General features: G+C 44.3%; 2 long non-coding RNA genes across 2 annotated transcripts in view; one reads left to right on the top strand and one right to left on the bottom strand.

The window, feature by feature from the left end:
* Nucleotides 1-656: 656 nt before the first annotated feature.
* On the bottom strand, nucleotides 657-10,227 carry LOC135508066 (uncharacterized). Its single transcript, XR_010450749.1, has 3 exons — nucleotides 10,123-10,227; nucleotides 1,389-1,570; nucleotides 657-982 (listed from the first exon to the last, which is right to left on the bottom strand). It is a non-coding gene; the product is annotated as an uncharacterized LOC135508066 (long non-coding RNA).
* The window catches only part of LOC135508065 (uncharacterized), a 59,845-nt gene continuing 55,852 nt past the window's right edge, over nucleotides 9,522-13,514 (top strand). Inside the window, exon 1 of the long non-coding RNA XR_010450748.1 lies at nucleotides 9,522-9,800. This is a non-coding gene — a long non-coding RNA (uncharacterized LOC135508065). The remainder of the gene's footprint in view (nucleotides 9,801-13,514) is intronic.

Here is a 13,514-nt window from a genome sequence, read left to right on the forward strand (position 1 = left end):
CAGTTAACCCACTGTTCCTAGGGCATCATTGAAAATGAGAATTTGTTCTTAACTGACTTGCCTAGCAAAATAAAAATAAAATATAAATTGCAGTACCAAAGCAAAACTGTAGGAGCAGTCAAAATTGTGCTTCAAGACTGGAACCCTGCCCCCTTGGATTGTTGCTAAGCCTAACCCTTTTCTTAACCTCGTTCTCTTAACCGCCTACGTGAAGTCACCTATGCTGCTGCATTAGTTCAATCAATCAAATGTATTTATAATGGACTTTTTACATCAGCAGATGTCACAAAGTGCTACACAGAAACCCAGCCTTAAACCCCAAACAGCAAGCAATGCTGATGTAGAAGCACGTTAGTTAGTTAGTCCCTGATGTTATGGAAAGATATGCTGGTGTTCCGTTAATATATTCCCTTTAAAAGGCACAGGTTTGGGGTGAAGTTCTTTGTTATATGCGAAGTGAAGGCAGGATTTGTCAAAGACTTCATAGTCTACACAGGGTCCACCACTGACATCCAACGTTATGAGGGGCTTATGAGGACCATGCTTATGAGGACCATGCTGGTCCCTCATCTTGGGAAGGGCCACACTTTGTATTATTTCTTAATTTCTTTCTTTACATTTCTTGGTCTTTGTGTGTATTGTTAGGTATTACTGCACTATTGCCGCTAGGAACATAAGCATTTAGCTACACCTGCAATAACATCTGCCAATTATCTGTACGCGACCAATAACATTTGATATTTATTTGAATTGGTACAACAATCTTCCAGCTTCTGCTCTCCAACAGCACTGGGACCTGTGGCACGGTTTGGTAGAAGAGGAAAGGGATGCCGGCATTCGGAGGCAGGAAGATGCAGAGGGGGAGGTGGAGTTCCAGGAGAACAGGTAACGGTTGGCAGTAAAGTGACATGGCAAACGAGACATCCATGTCCTTTCCACTGTCCATACAGCGATCATGTCGGCCACAGGGAAGGTGGACCACCTGACGGGAGAGAGAAAGATCAAACCAGACTGTGTGCTTGACTATAACCTCAAAATGGGGGCAGTGGATAAGGCGGACATGATAAACAGCTTTGTGGAATGCACTCAGAAAACTGGTATAAGTGATATAAGAAGATATTTTTTAATCTGGTCAACACTGCCGTCCTCAACGGCCACATAGTTCACCACCAGCTAATAGGTGAGAAGATTACTAAACAAGATTTTTTGTAATTGGACATACAGTTCACATACAAATATATTGACAATATCTCACCCACCTACCGACTCCCTCATCATCCTCTCCACTCCCTCATCCTCTCCACTCCCTCATCCTCCCCACTCCCTCATCCTCCCCACTCCCTCATCCTCCCCACTCCCTCTCCCCTATAGGTGAGGTGATTACCTACCAAAAGAACAGAGAGAATCTCATGAGAAAGCTGCTGGAGGAGCACCACACCCTCGGCGTCCATCCACTGAGGGTCGTCCTGCTGCAGACAATCCCCTACGCCTTACTGCACGGCATTTTGCCTGCAAAGTCCCTCAGACTGCTGCTCAAGGCAGTCGCACACAGATGCAATGCAAAGTCTACCTGTCCGGCACAAGGAGAAGGAAGCAGAGGAGTTTGACAATGTACGTGTTTAGTTTGTGACACACCCTTGTGTGTTGTGCCATGCTTTGGGGAGTACCTTATGCTTAAGCACTACTGAGCACCTCTGCAGCAATTACTGACTGACTGACTTAACAGGTACTAAGCCATTGGGGCTGTGGGGTGGAAAAGCAGTTGTTGTTCAATCCCCATATGAATACAGAAATATAAGTTATGCATGTTAATAAGTTGTTAGTCTTATCTTGCTGTTTTTTACCTCTAGTAAACCTAGTTTTAGTTTTTGTTGTTCAACCACTACCAATACTTCAATTGCTTCAATACTAAAGTTGGCCTCAATCTTCTGCAAGAAAGATATACTGTTCTAGTCATGATGTTGTCAAATAAGGTTCAATGCTGTTTGTGTGGTTGGTTTCTGAAAGTACAGAATAAAGAGGAAATATTTGTAATTAGAATACAGTATCAGGATATAGCAATAAAACAATGTTACAATGAAGTAACATAACACTGCTATAAAAACAATAGGTTGCATTGACAAAATGACAATTATGAATGATATAAGAAACAGTGACTGAAGAGCTCCACAGAGGAGCATGGCAGGGAAAAGCTATGCTAAACGGGCCAAATGAAAACACAGGCCAATATAAGGCCAGGGCAGCATAAGCATAATTGAGTACAACACCATAAAGGTTATGAAATTAGTAGCTGTGGTTATAAAGGGGTGCACACAGAATACATTATGCTGCATACATACATACATACATACATACATACATACATACATACATACATACATACATACATACATACATACATACATACATACATACATACATACATACATACATACATACATACATATGGTGTGCTACAGTAGAAACAACATACCACGATATACAGAAATGATTATAATAATGTAATAAGGCACTTACTTTGATAGGAATGCACATGTCTAAAGTTATTATTAGTAAGGAAAACAACAATGAAGACAATTTGGGCACCGGCTGGAAAATGTGCTGGAGGGAAATATTTAGTGCAGTTTCTTTTCTGACTTGAGATGTGCAACTGTTTGCATATTTGATCTGTGGAAACACTGGGGGAGTGCTTGGGCTCTCATCGAAGAGAGAAGTTTGTCCGGCTCATCTAGCTAATCCTCTACTTATATTAGCATAGCATGCCTCAAACGTAAATTGTCCACCACAGTGAAATGGGCTACTTCAATGTGAATTAATGAGGAGGCGGAACACATCAATATTCAGGCTGTTGTTTGAAAATAAAAGTGGTTTGAATACAACTAGAAATTGACAAGTTGAAACATAACCTATAGACAGTGGCGATTTTAGCATGTAAATCTTGGTGGGGCAAACTCCCCCCCCAACATTTTTTAGCTGCATTCCAGCAAAGCCACTGCACAACATAACACTAAACAATACATTTATTGCACTATAACGGCGACAAGCGGTGCCCATAAACTGTTGGGGCCTACATAAAACATAAAAGTAGAGCTTTCCTTTCAGCACCATGGAGTGAATCCTTACCACCGCTGCACCTGGCTGTCAGCGGAGCCTTGTCTGGCAGCGAATCAGTTCATTCAGCCTCATTTACTGCCTTTTAAAAAACATAGCTGATATGGCTGACCATATCTCCCTGGCATAGTACATCATTTCTGCAGCAGTGTATAAGACATTTTTGGACTCACCTAGGACTCACCTAGTTGTGCGCGGCGGTCCTTCGAAGGCAAATTTTGTCATCAAAGAAATTAATTACAATTCCGAGTCGGTAGACTGTTCAAAACATATTTTCCCAGTCTGGCTTCCCAGTTGCAATGCTTGCGGTTAGCCAATGTCACCGATTCCTTCCATACAACTTCTTGTTGAATTAGCGATTTCCAACTTGTTGTGTAATGTTTATGTTCAATGGTCGATGAGCACCGATACGTTTTATCTACAGTTTCTCTTCATTATTTCTCTTCATAGGACAATAATTAAAAAGGATTTGCCAGTAGACTTGATTCAGGAATCATGATGATGACTGCTAGCTAAGATTGTGAAAGTAAGATGTTGACATGATCAGTCCAATCAAAGCTACTGTACATATAACGTGATTTGACGTCATTTCTGTGGCCAATGACCTTGAGCCTTCTTGAAAGGTCACTTCTAATCTAAGTCTATGGCAGGACACAGGAGGGCTCACATTCTTGATGTCTCCCCTTACTAAAAGCAGGTGACGGCGTGTCCCATGAGTGACAGAACACTGAGCCAATCACGGTGCAATGCTGAGTCAATCATGGTACAATGCTTCTACTTTCTGTTGGCCTGCCCCAACACCATAGAAAACACTGAGCTAGGCTGAAACACCTGCATTTTGGAGCTGCCTGTTTGTATGCGGCTTTATTAACTCAATGATATTGTGACACGTATTAATGCCAAAATAATATTTATATATACCAATCATAAAAATAAAAATAAATATGGGGCTCAAAACAGTTGGAAAGCTGCCCTACCTGCTCTGAATGACGGGTCGCCACCACCTATAGATAATTAGCAGGCAGCGTGCCTTGGTTTGAGGGCAGCGCAAGTTAACTGTCCTTTCGCGTAACAATATAGTTCTGGAACAGTGAGTGCCTTCTGACATCAAGCGTAAAACAAACTCACGCTGGGGGGGGGGGGGGGGAGGTTTGTTACAGATATTTAGAACTTGCATGTGAAAAGGTTAAAAGTCAAAGAAGTACAGGCCATGACTTTTTGTTAATTAAAGGTTTGTTAAAAGGTGGTACAGTCTACGTCCATTTAGTAAGATGGCTACCACGACTCACAAGGGTGAAATCTGTGGTGAATCCATATCTAAATATTTTTAAGGTACATCAAATATGATGTGTATGTGTCAAAATAGGCCTTCTGAACTGTAAAGTTGTTTTACTGTGTGTAGACATTTCATTAGATGACTGCCAAGGCCCCCAGGGATCAAATCTGTGCTGGCTCCATATCTAAATATTTTCAGGGTACATGAATCTACATCTGTGCCAAATTTGGTGTATTTATCTCAAAAAGTGCCTTCAGAACTTTAACATTGTATTACCGACAGTGGCCATTTTGTAAGATGGTCGCCTCAGCACCCTGGAGCCAAATCTGTAGTGGCTTCATGTCTAAATCTTTTCAGGGTCCATAAATCTAGCTCTGTGACAAATTAGGTGCCTTTGCCTCAAAGCAGTCTTTCTGAATTGTAAAAAAGTATTTGTTTTTTCTGGGTACATAAATCTACATCTCTGCCAAACTTGGTACGATGTATCATCTTAACTGCCCCCACTACACCCCAAAGTGTATAAATATGTGAAATTTGTCCAGCTGACCCATGTACAACATAGTCTACTGCCACTAGATGGAGACAAACTCTTTTTCTCTGAGTAGGAATAAGAAATTGACTGAGAAAGAGCTCAACAACAGTTTCTTGTAAGTGTTCAACACACCACAAGAAGGCAACGTATGTCTAAAGAATTATTCCTTCCCAAATGTTTCTTGCTCTTTCATTTGGAGATGTTTAGCTTCATTGTCAGTTGTAATAACAGTCACTACATGTACATACTACCTCAATCAGCCTGACTAACCGGTATCTGTATGCAGCCTCGCTACTGTATATAGCCTGTCTTTTCACTGTTGTTTTTATTTCTTTACCTACCTATTCACCTAATACCTTAATTGCACTATTGGTTAGAGCATGTAAGTAAGAATTTCACTGTAAGGTCTACACCTGTTGTATTCTGCGCACGTGACAAATAACCTTTGATTTGACAAACATTGATTTGATTTGACATCGAATTCAGAGATTTAATAAATGTAATACATGTTGTATGTAGTCTGTAGGTAGTCAGACCATAATATCATACACTTATTCAATACTCTGTTCAGCTGTAATAATGTTCCACTTCACTTTGTAATGAATTGTACACAAAAACCTATTTGTCCATGCTTTGTGTGTGTGTGTGTGTGTGTGTGTGTGTGTGTGTGTGTGTGTGTGTGTGTGTGTGTGTGTGTGTGTGTGTGTGTGTGTGTGTGTGTGTGTGTGTGTGTGTGTGTGTGTGTGTGTGTGTGTGAGTGTGTGTGTTTGTGTACTGTACTAGTCATAGTAGTCTACAGGTGAACCCCAGACCGGGGTCTGGTTTGTGGGGAGAGCTAGCATAGGACACAGCAAGAGAGAGAGGCCTGTGCAGCTGTATTTTGAATAAACAAAGATTACCCCGCTGTGTTCTAATTTACTGCAGAGTGGGAATCAAACTCTAAACATGTCCCACCCCTCTGCAGTCAAACACGCCAGTGTCTGGCCACCAGCATCCCATTGCACAACCAAAGCCAAAGAGGGACAACCACAGTCACCTCCTAACATACTCTCAACACTCATAAACTTACGTTCAAGCTTTTTCTCTCTTTTTTTTACACCAACTTAATTTGAATAGTGCTGTTTTTGTTTTAGGAGGCTTCTAGATTCAGCTCTTGGAGCTGTTTATTCTGAGGCCATATGTCTTGTCCTACAAAATCGGATTTTTGGGGGGATACTGTTGTTTTGCTTTAGGAGACCTTAGAATATTAGACTGTCAGAGTCCTTTGTTTTGAGGCCATATGTATTTCAGCAATGTTATCATGTTGAAACGTCCCATGCCAGAAATATTCTTTTTAGTAAGTGTGTGGTGAGTACACAGGAACTCGAGCCAACTCATGAATCATATTCATATCCTCTCTTGAGGATAGCAACACAAGATTGTGGTGAAATTTTCTGAGTGGAAGCCTAATCCACATGAACATCTCTCGCTGTATGGTCTGAGCACTAACAGGCTAAATAGCTATGGAGATGGCCTCCAGATCTTTCCTCTCCCTTATTCTCTCCTTCTCTCTCTCTCTCCCTACTCTCCTCTCTCTCGCTTTTGCTCTCTCTGACTCCTGCTCTCGCACACTAGTTGAGGGCTTCCATTTGGGGATGACATATGGCTTTTATATAACAATTAGTCAAATTCCTCATTCCTGGCAAAGTCAATCTCAAACAGGTTGGCTTGTTTTCCCCCCCCTCCCTCCCTCCCTCCCTCCCTCCCTCCCTCCCTCCCTCCCTCCCTCCCTCCCTCCCTCCCTCCCTCCCTCCCTCCCTCCCTCCCTCCCTCCCTCCCTCCCTCCCTCCCTCCCTCCCTCCCTCCCTCCCTCCCTCCCTCCCTCCCTCATCTCTTTCTCCCTTTCCCTCCCTCAACCCCCTCCTCTCTCTCTCTCCCTCCCCTTCTCTCCTACCACCTGGATGAGTGGATGACGAACAAACTGCACATTTTCCTTCCAGTAACTGACCAAATAGATATTTATAACCAGCTGGTCACCTCCCCCACCCGCTGAGCCCCCCCTCCACCGCCGTGGCTGCGAGAGCTCCTTTTAAAGACCAGTTGTGTCACTCCTGGCTTTGTTCTTAAACAAAGAGAACTGCCCCTCATCTGTCCGTAATTGGACCGACCCTTGGAATGTGCTTGATGTCTCCGAGTGGCCCATTGCCGCTCCAACAGACAGGCAAGGGCCACTCGGGACAGGGAGATGGAGGAGTGGAAATCCCGCTCCCTATCTCTCTCTTTCTGTCTTTCTTGCTCTCTGATCCATTTTGACATAACTGGGAGATCTCTGTAGAAAAGATGACCCCGTGCTAAGTGATAAATGGAACAATCTGCAGCCTCTTCCTGTTGGAGTTGTTGGGTCTTGCTGGGCTGCACCACTATGCTGAACTGTAGGGGGGTTGTGTGTCACTAGTAATTACTAGCTACGTGAGGTTAAAAGGGGATTGAATTATGTTTTCTAGGCCCCCTTTTTTTGAAGATTGCGGATTTAATTGCTGGTGATTTGGTAAAATCACAACCAATACTGAATATTACAGGTTGTTTTGCTAAAAAGGTTAATTTCGTACTTTCATAACACAGCCTGGTCTAGAAATAAGTGAAACGTTGTACTTTGTATTGATGCCAAAAATCCCTCAATGTCATGTTAGTGTCTAGATTTTTTGCTTCTATCAATGCTATAGCGAGTGGTGTGAGTACCCAGGTTTTTTGAACACCCCCCTACCCCAGTTTCTAACCCACCACTTTGGTCATGACTCATTTATTCTCACATCCTTCACCTTTCACCCAAAACTCCCCTCCTCCATGACACGGGCAACACTAGCTAGCTACCCTGGATAAGTAAATAAATTATGTAATGTGTGACTTTCTTTTCTTGCCCCCTCCCCCCCTCTCCCCACCCCACTCACATTCAGAGGTGATTACACCAGAGTTAGAGCAGTTGAGAGCTGTGTGTGGGGGGGGGGTTGCTAGTTTGAGAATGAGGCGGGTGGTGGGGGGGTTGTAGATAGAAGGAAATAAAATGGTGGTGCGTGGGGGGGGGGGAGGCACCGGGCCCACAGGACCAAACCTTTGGGTTTGTCTAGCGCTTCTCCAGCCCAACGGCTCCTCTCTCCCCCCAGGCACCCTCTCCATCCCAGGCCGTCTGGGATCCATGTGCCAGGTGGGTGATTGGGGGGCTGTTGACTACAGCGTGCCGTAGCCACTGCCTGGACCTCCTCCAGGGCTGCCAGCCCTATTGTGATTCAGCTCCCCCTTCAATTCACAGGTCTGATATTCTCCGCCCCGGAGACTAGCTAGGTGAGTGTGTGTTCTTTTAGGGCGGGGGGGGGGCTTCCTTTTGGTTGCTTGGAGCAGACAGACACTAATTGAGGGAACAGCACTGTATGTTGTTACCCCATTAGACACAAATAAAGATGCACTGGTAGATATGTACACGGTATAGCCAGGCTCTGTCTCTTTTGTACTGCTCTTCTGGAACTCTCCTTCCCTGCAGAACAAAGAACCCACCAACCACGCTTTCTATGTAAGCAGGACAAGTCTGTCCACCACCTGGTCTACGTCCTAGCAAAGTGTCCCACCAACCACACCTTCTATGTAAGCAGGACAAGTCTGTCCACCACCTGGTCTACGTCCTAGTAAAGTCTCTCTCTCTCTCTCTCTCTCTCTCTCTCTCTCTATCTCTCTCTCGGCTACATTTACATTTACATTTAAGTCATTTGGCAGACGCTCTTATCCAGAGCGACTTACAAATTGGTGAATTCACCTTATGACATCCAGTGGAACAGCCACTTTACAATAGTGCATCTAAATCATTTAAGGGGGGGGGGGTGAGAAGGATTACTTTATCCTATCCTAGGTATTCCTTAAAGAGGTGGGGCTAAGCATAGCAAGTGGGACCATCATCACAGGATGAAACAAACTTAAAAAGGGAACCTGAGGGGTATACCACAAAGGTAGCTAGATCTACTCAGCTCTGGCTTCATCCATACTACGACAGGGGATATTGCTTGTCCGCCTGCCCTTAGATTTAGCAGGCTTATAACTGCGCAATCATGTCGCACATGGGTATTGGAACGCCAAACTCTTCATTGAGACAATGCTGAAACATCAATCCATGGACGAGTCAGTGCTACATTTGAATTTGTGCTGAAGTAAAAAATTAAAGAAGAGTTATCTTGCAAATTCAGCAGGCTATGGTGTGAAATAGGCTAAAAGTGTCGTCATTATTTGATTACTTATCGTTAATGCTGTCTTTGGTGTTCACAAGCCCCTTTTTCCCCAGTCCTATCGATAAAATAAAAAAAATGTCATACAGAAGTTTTACTGTGCATGAAGTTTCAAATGCATTCTGTCCTTACTAAATGTGAAATGTGATAGATATTTTAACATGACTATTTTATAACACACAAGAAAACATTAGATGAATAAAATATTTAATCAGTCACCTTCCTCAAATGAAGGGGATGATGACACAATATTTGCAAGAGAGAGGGAAGCTGATATCAACTCTTGGCTCAGACCCTTAATTCGGAATAAATGGACTTTTGCCCCGGAGAAGGTTAGTTCTGAAGGATTCGTTGCCGTAGAAATGTACCTGGCTAAAAGAGGAGCAACTTTTTTTGGTAGCAGTTATCCTGAGTTGAACTCAGAGTTGACCAAAGGTTACCTTCGTAACTCCTCAAACCTGATTCGTGGAATAGGGCTCAGTCAGTATCTGTACATGTCGGTTTTGATGTGCACTCACACTGCATGTACGGCAGGTACTCCTTAAAATATCAGCCGTGGAAGAAGAACTATGCATCCGAACTTATTACAAATTCAATTTCAAGAGACAAGAATGAGACACAGTGCTCAAGAAAGGTAGGAAGAAAATAGGCACGGAAATGACCAACTGTAAATGATGACTTGTGGGTGACAGGGCTGCTTTAACAGACAGCGGCGGAGTGGAAAAGTGTCAAAGAGATTAATGAAGTGTGTATTTTCTCTCCTTCACGCCATCCCTCTCTTTCTCTCTGTCTGTTTGTGTGTGTGTGGGATGGGCCGCCACTGTGGTGTAGTTGGCTGAGGTAAGTATGGTGAAGAGACAAAATGGTGACATTAGCAGTACCTAACTTCGTACACATCAAACCGGGCTTTTTGTAATCCTGTTTGGACAAAAACTCTCTAAAAGCCATTTTCTCACCATGTGGTCTCCTCAATCTGCCATTGTTGTGACATGTCTGTCCTCTTCTCTCCACAATTCAAAATGCATCCTCCTCAGTCCTCCATGAAAGTTTGTTTGTTTAACTGCTGTGTGTTTGCCTCACAGTGACCTATGGATTGATGCAATGAGTAACTTTTTTTATCTTTCATTAGCCAGTGAACTTTTGATAGTTGTTTAACAAGGTTGAGTAAGAAACTGACCTGTAAGCAGAGTGGAATTGTGGGAATCAGTGTGGTAGAATTAGAGGGTCCACCAGCACTGGGAAGACCTGTGAGTTTGGCCCCTCTGTAAGGATGTTGCTGTGTGTGTATGTTTGTGTGTGTGCGCACCCGCAGGCTCTGTGTTCTTTGCCTCAATAACCTCCACAGCCCCAAGTGGTCCTACATGTCCAACAGGGGGCCCAGCCCCGGTGTGGATGGTGTGTAATAGATTCTCCATGAGTAAGCTTTCTCCTTTAGATCTGCCTGCCATTTACAGGGTGAATGTTCTGCCCTCCCAACCTCTGTGGCCTTGCGTGGAGACCTACATGTGTCGGTGTCAGTCCGCAGTGTTTTTAGAGCTGTTTAACACTGTCAGGGTTGACTTATCTGAGTGGGGAAAGTTTCAGAGGGAATAGAGAGACATCTAGAGTCGGCCTTGGAATGTTGTTTCAAAATGGCCAGGGGACCCCCAAAAATGCCCCTATGGAACTTCATTTCAGGCATCCACTGTTAAAACTATAGCTACTTAAATGGGTCGAGCAACGCTGACTAGCGGTCTTGCAACCTACATGCTTTTTCAATGAAAAGGTTGGCAGTGTTGGCAGCCCCCTTGTATGATGCTTTGAGATGTAGGCAAGTGTATGTGCTTTTCAAACCCACCTGTGGCTCAAAGTATGGTTGGTCAAATCTCCCCCCCCCCCCATCTATCTCTCTCTCTCTTCCACCCCTGTGTCCTCTCTTCCTCAAGCTTCCTCCCTCCTATCCCCCTCTCCCTCCTTCTCCCCCAAGAGGACAGACCTGAGAGATGGGACCACAAGTCCCCACAGAGGCTCTCAGTCCATCCTCTCTCTCTCTCTCTGTCCCTAATGGCTGACAGATGTTTGTGAGAGAGAGGAGGCTGTATAGCGTGAGTGTGTTTCATGTTAGCTCACAGCGTGATGAGCAGAGAAGCAGCTGGAGATGAACAGAAACCACCCCAGCCTCCTCACAATGCCTCCATTTTTTTGCCCGGCGCTCCTCTGTCTCTTGATTGTAATGCACTCCCGGGCTTTTCCAGCGTAATATATTGCTATTAATAAAGGCAAACAAAGGCTAACATTCTGGAATGGGAGTAGGGAAGGTATTGGATGGAAGGTATGCGGGCTGCTTCTCAGAGAAACAGCAGTCTCTTTAGTTATTCTCACAATAAATCTCATGGCAGTTCGAATAGTTGGATGGGCTTGCTCTGTGGTAACGTTTCCTCCAGTTGATTACAAACAAATTCTCCTCGTTATTGCTTACAGACATGGTACCTTAAGGGTATATGGACGACATAAATCATATGACATGTCATACAATATCAATTTGGACCTTCAGAGGATTTCTTTTTCCACTGAAGCAATAGGAGGGCAGAAAGGGTTCTCTATGTAGCTTGTGAACTCAACTCAGTTCTCTAGTGCTTGTGAACGCAACTCAGTTGCCTGATGCTCATGAATGCAACTCACTTCCCTGTTGCTTTTGATTGCAACTCAGTTGCCTATTGCTCATGAACGCAACTCGGTTGCATATTGCTCATGAACGCAACTCGGTTGCATATTGCTCATGAAAGCAACTGAATTCCCTGTTGCTCAATGAGAAGTTTTGAAGGCTTTGGATTTAGACCAAATTTTTTTTTTCTTATCCTGCCTACTTAATAACATTTTATTTGTGTTCTTGTGAGGGTTTGAGCAATATGGGTCCTTGGAGGGTTTAGGGGAGAAAAGGACAGTGTTGAGTTATTAAGCATCATGAGTGATTAATATTGCATGACGTCGTGTGTTAACCACTTTTACGAGGTGACTGATTACCACCCCGTAGCACTCACGCCAGTAGCCATAAAGTGCTTTGAAAGGCTGGTCATGGCTCACATCAACACCATCATCCCAGAAACCTTAGACCCACTCCAATTCGCATACCGCCCCAACAGATCCACAGATGATGCAATCTCAATCGCACTCCACACTGGCCCCTTTCCTACTTGGACAAAAGAAACACCTATGTGAGAATGCTGTTCATTGACTACAGCTCTGCGTTCAACACCATAGTGCCCTCAAAGCTCATCACTAAGCTAAGGATCCTGGGACTAAACACCTTCCTCTGAAACCGACAATGATGAGACAGCCTATAGGGAGGTGGTCAGAGACCTGGCAGTGTGGTGCTAGGACAACAACCTCTCCCTCAATGTGAGCAAGACAATGGAGCTGATCGTGGGCTATAGGAAAAATGAGGGCTGAAGAGGCCCCCATTCTCATCGATGGGGCTGAAGTGGAGCGGGTCGAGAGTTTCAAATTCTTTGGTGTCCACATCGCCAACAAACTATCATGGTCCAAACACACCAAGACAGTCGTGAAGAGGGTATGACACCTTTTCCCCCTCAGGAGACTGAAAAGATTTGGCATGGGTCCCCAGGTCCTCAAAAAGTTCTACAGCTGCACCATCGAGAGCATCCTGACCGGTTGCGGCACTGCCTGGTATGACAACTGTTTGGCATCTGACTGTAAGGCGCTACAGAGGGTAATGCGTATGGCCCAGTACATCACTGGGGCCAAGCTTCCTGACATCCAGGACCTACATACTAGGCGGTATCAGAGGAAGGCCCAAAAAATGGTCAAAGCCTCCAGTCACCCAAGTCATAGACTGCTCTCTCTGCTACCGCACAGCAAGCGGTACCGGAGCGCCAAGTCTAGGACCAAAAGGCTCCTTAACAGCTTCTACCCCCAAGCCATAAGACTGCTGAACAATTACTCAAATTGCCACCTGGACTATTTACATTGACCCCCCTCCCCCCCTTTTTTTCACTGCTGCTACTCGCTGTCTATTATCTGTGCATAATCACTTTACAAATTACGTCAACTAACCTGTATGTACGCACATTGACTCTACCAGATGATCCAAGATGGCTACTCTGTCCTTAGTAGAAAAAGAAACGCACACCTATTAAGACAAGGTGCTGGCTAGCGGAGTAGAAAACTTGAAAATAAAAGAGAGCCGCACACGCTAGGAGCTCAGACGCAAAAATGTAATTACCAACGTTTCGACAGCCAAGCTGTCCCCATCAGGGTATACCTGATGGGTAATTACATTTTTGCATCTGAGCTCCTAGAGTGTGCGGCTCTCTTTTATTTTCAAGTACTCTGTCCTTAGTAACATACT

The sequence above is a fragment of the Oncorhynchus masou genome, chromosome 21 (assembly GCF_036934945.1).
Source record: "Oncorhynchus masou masou isolate Uvic2021 chromosome 21, UVic_Omas_1.1, whole genome shotgun sequence".
Taxonomy (NCBI): domain Eukaryota; kingdom Metazoa; phylum Chordata; class Actinopteri; order Salmoniformes; family Salmonidae; genus Oncorhynchus; species Oncorhynchus masou.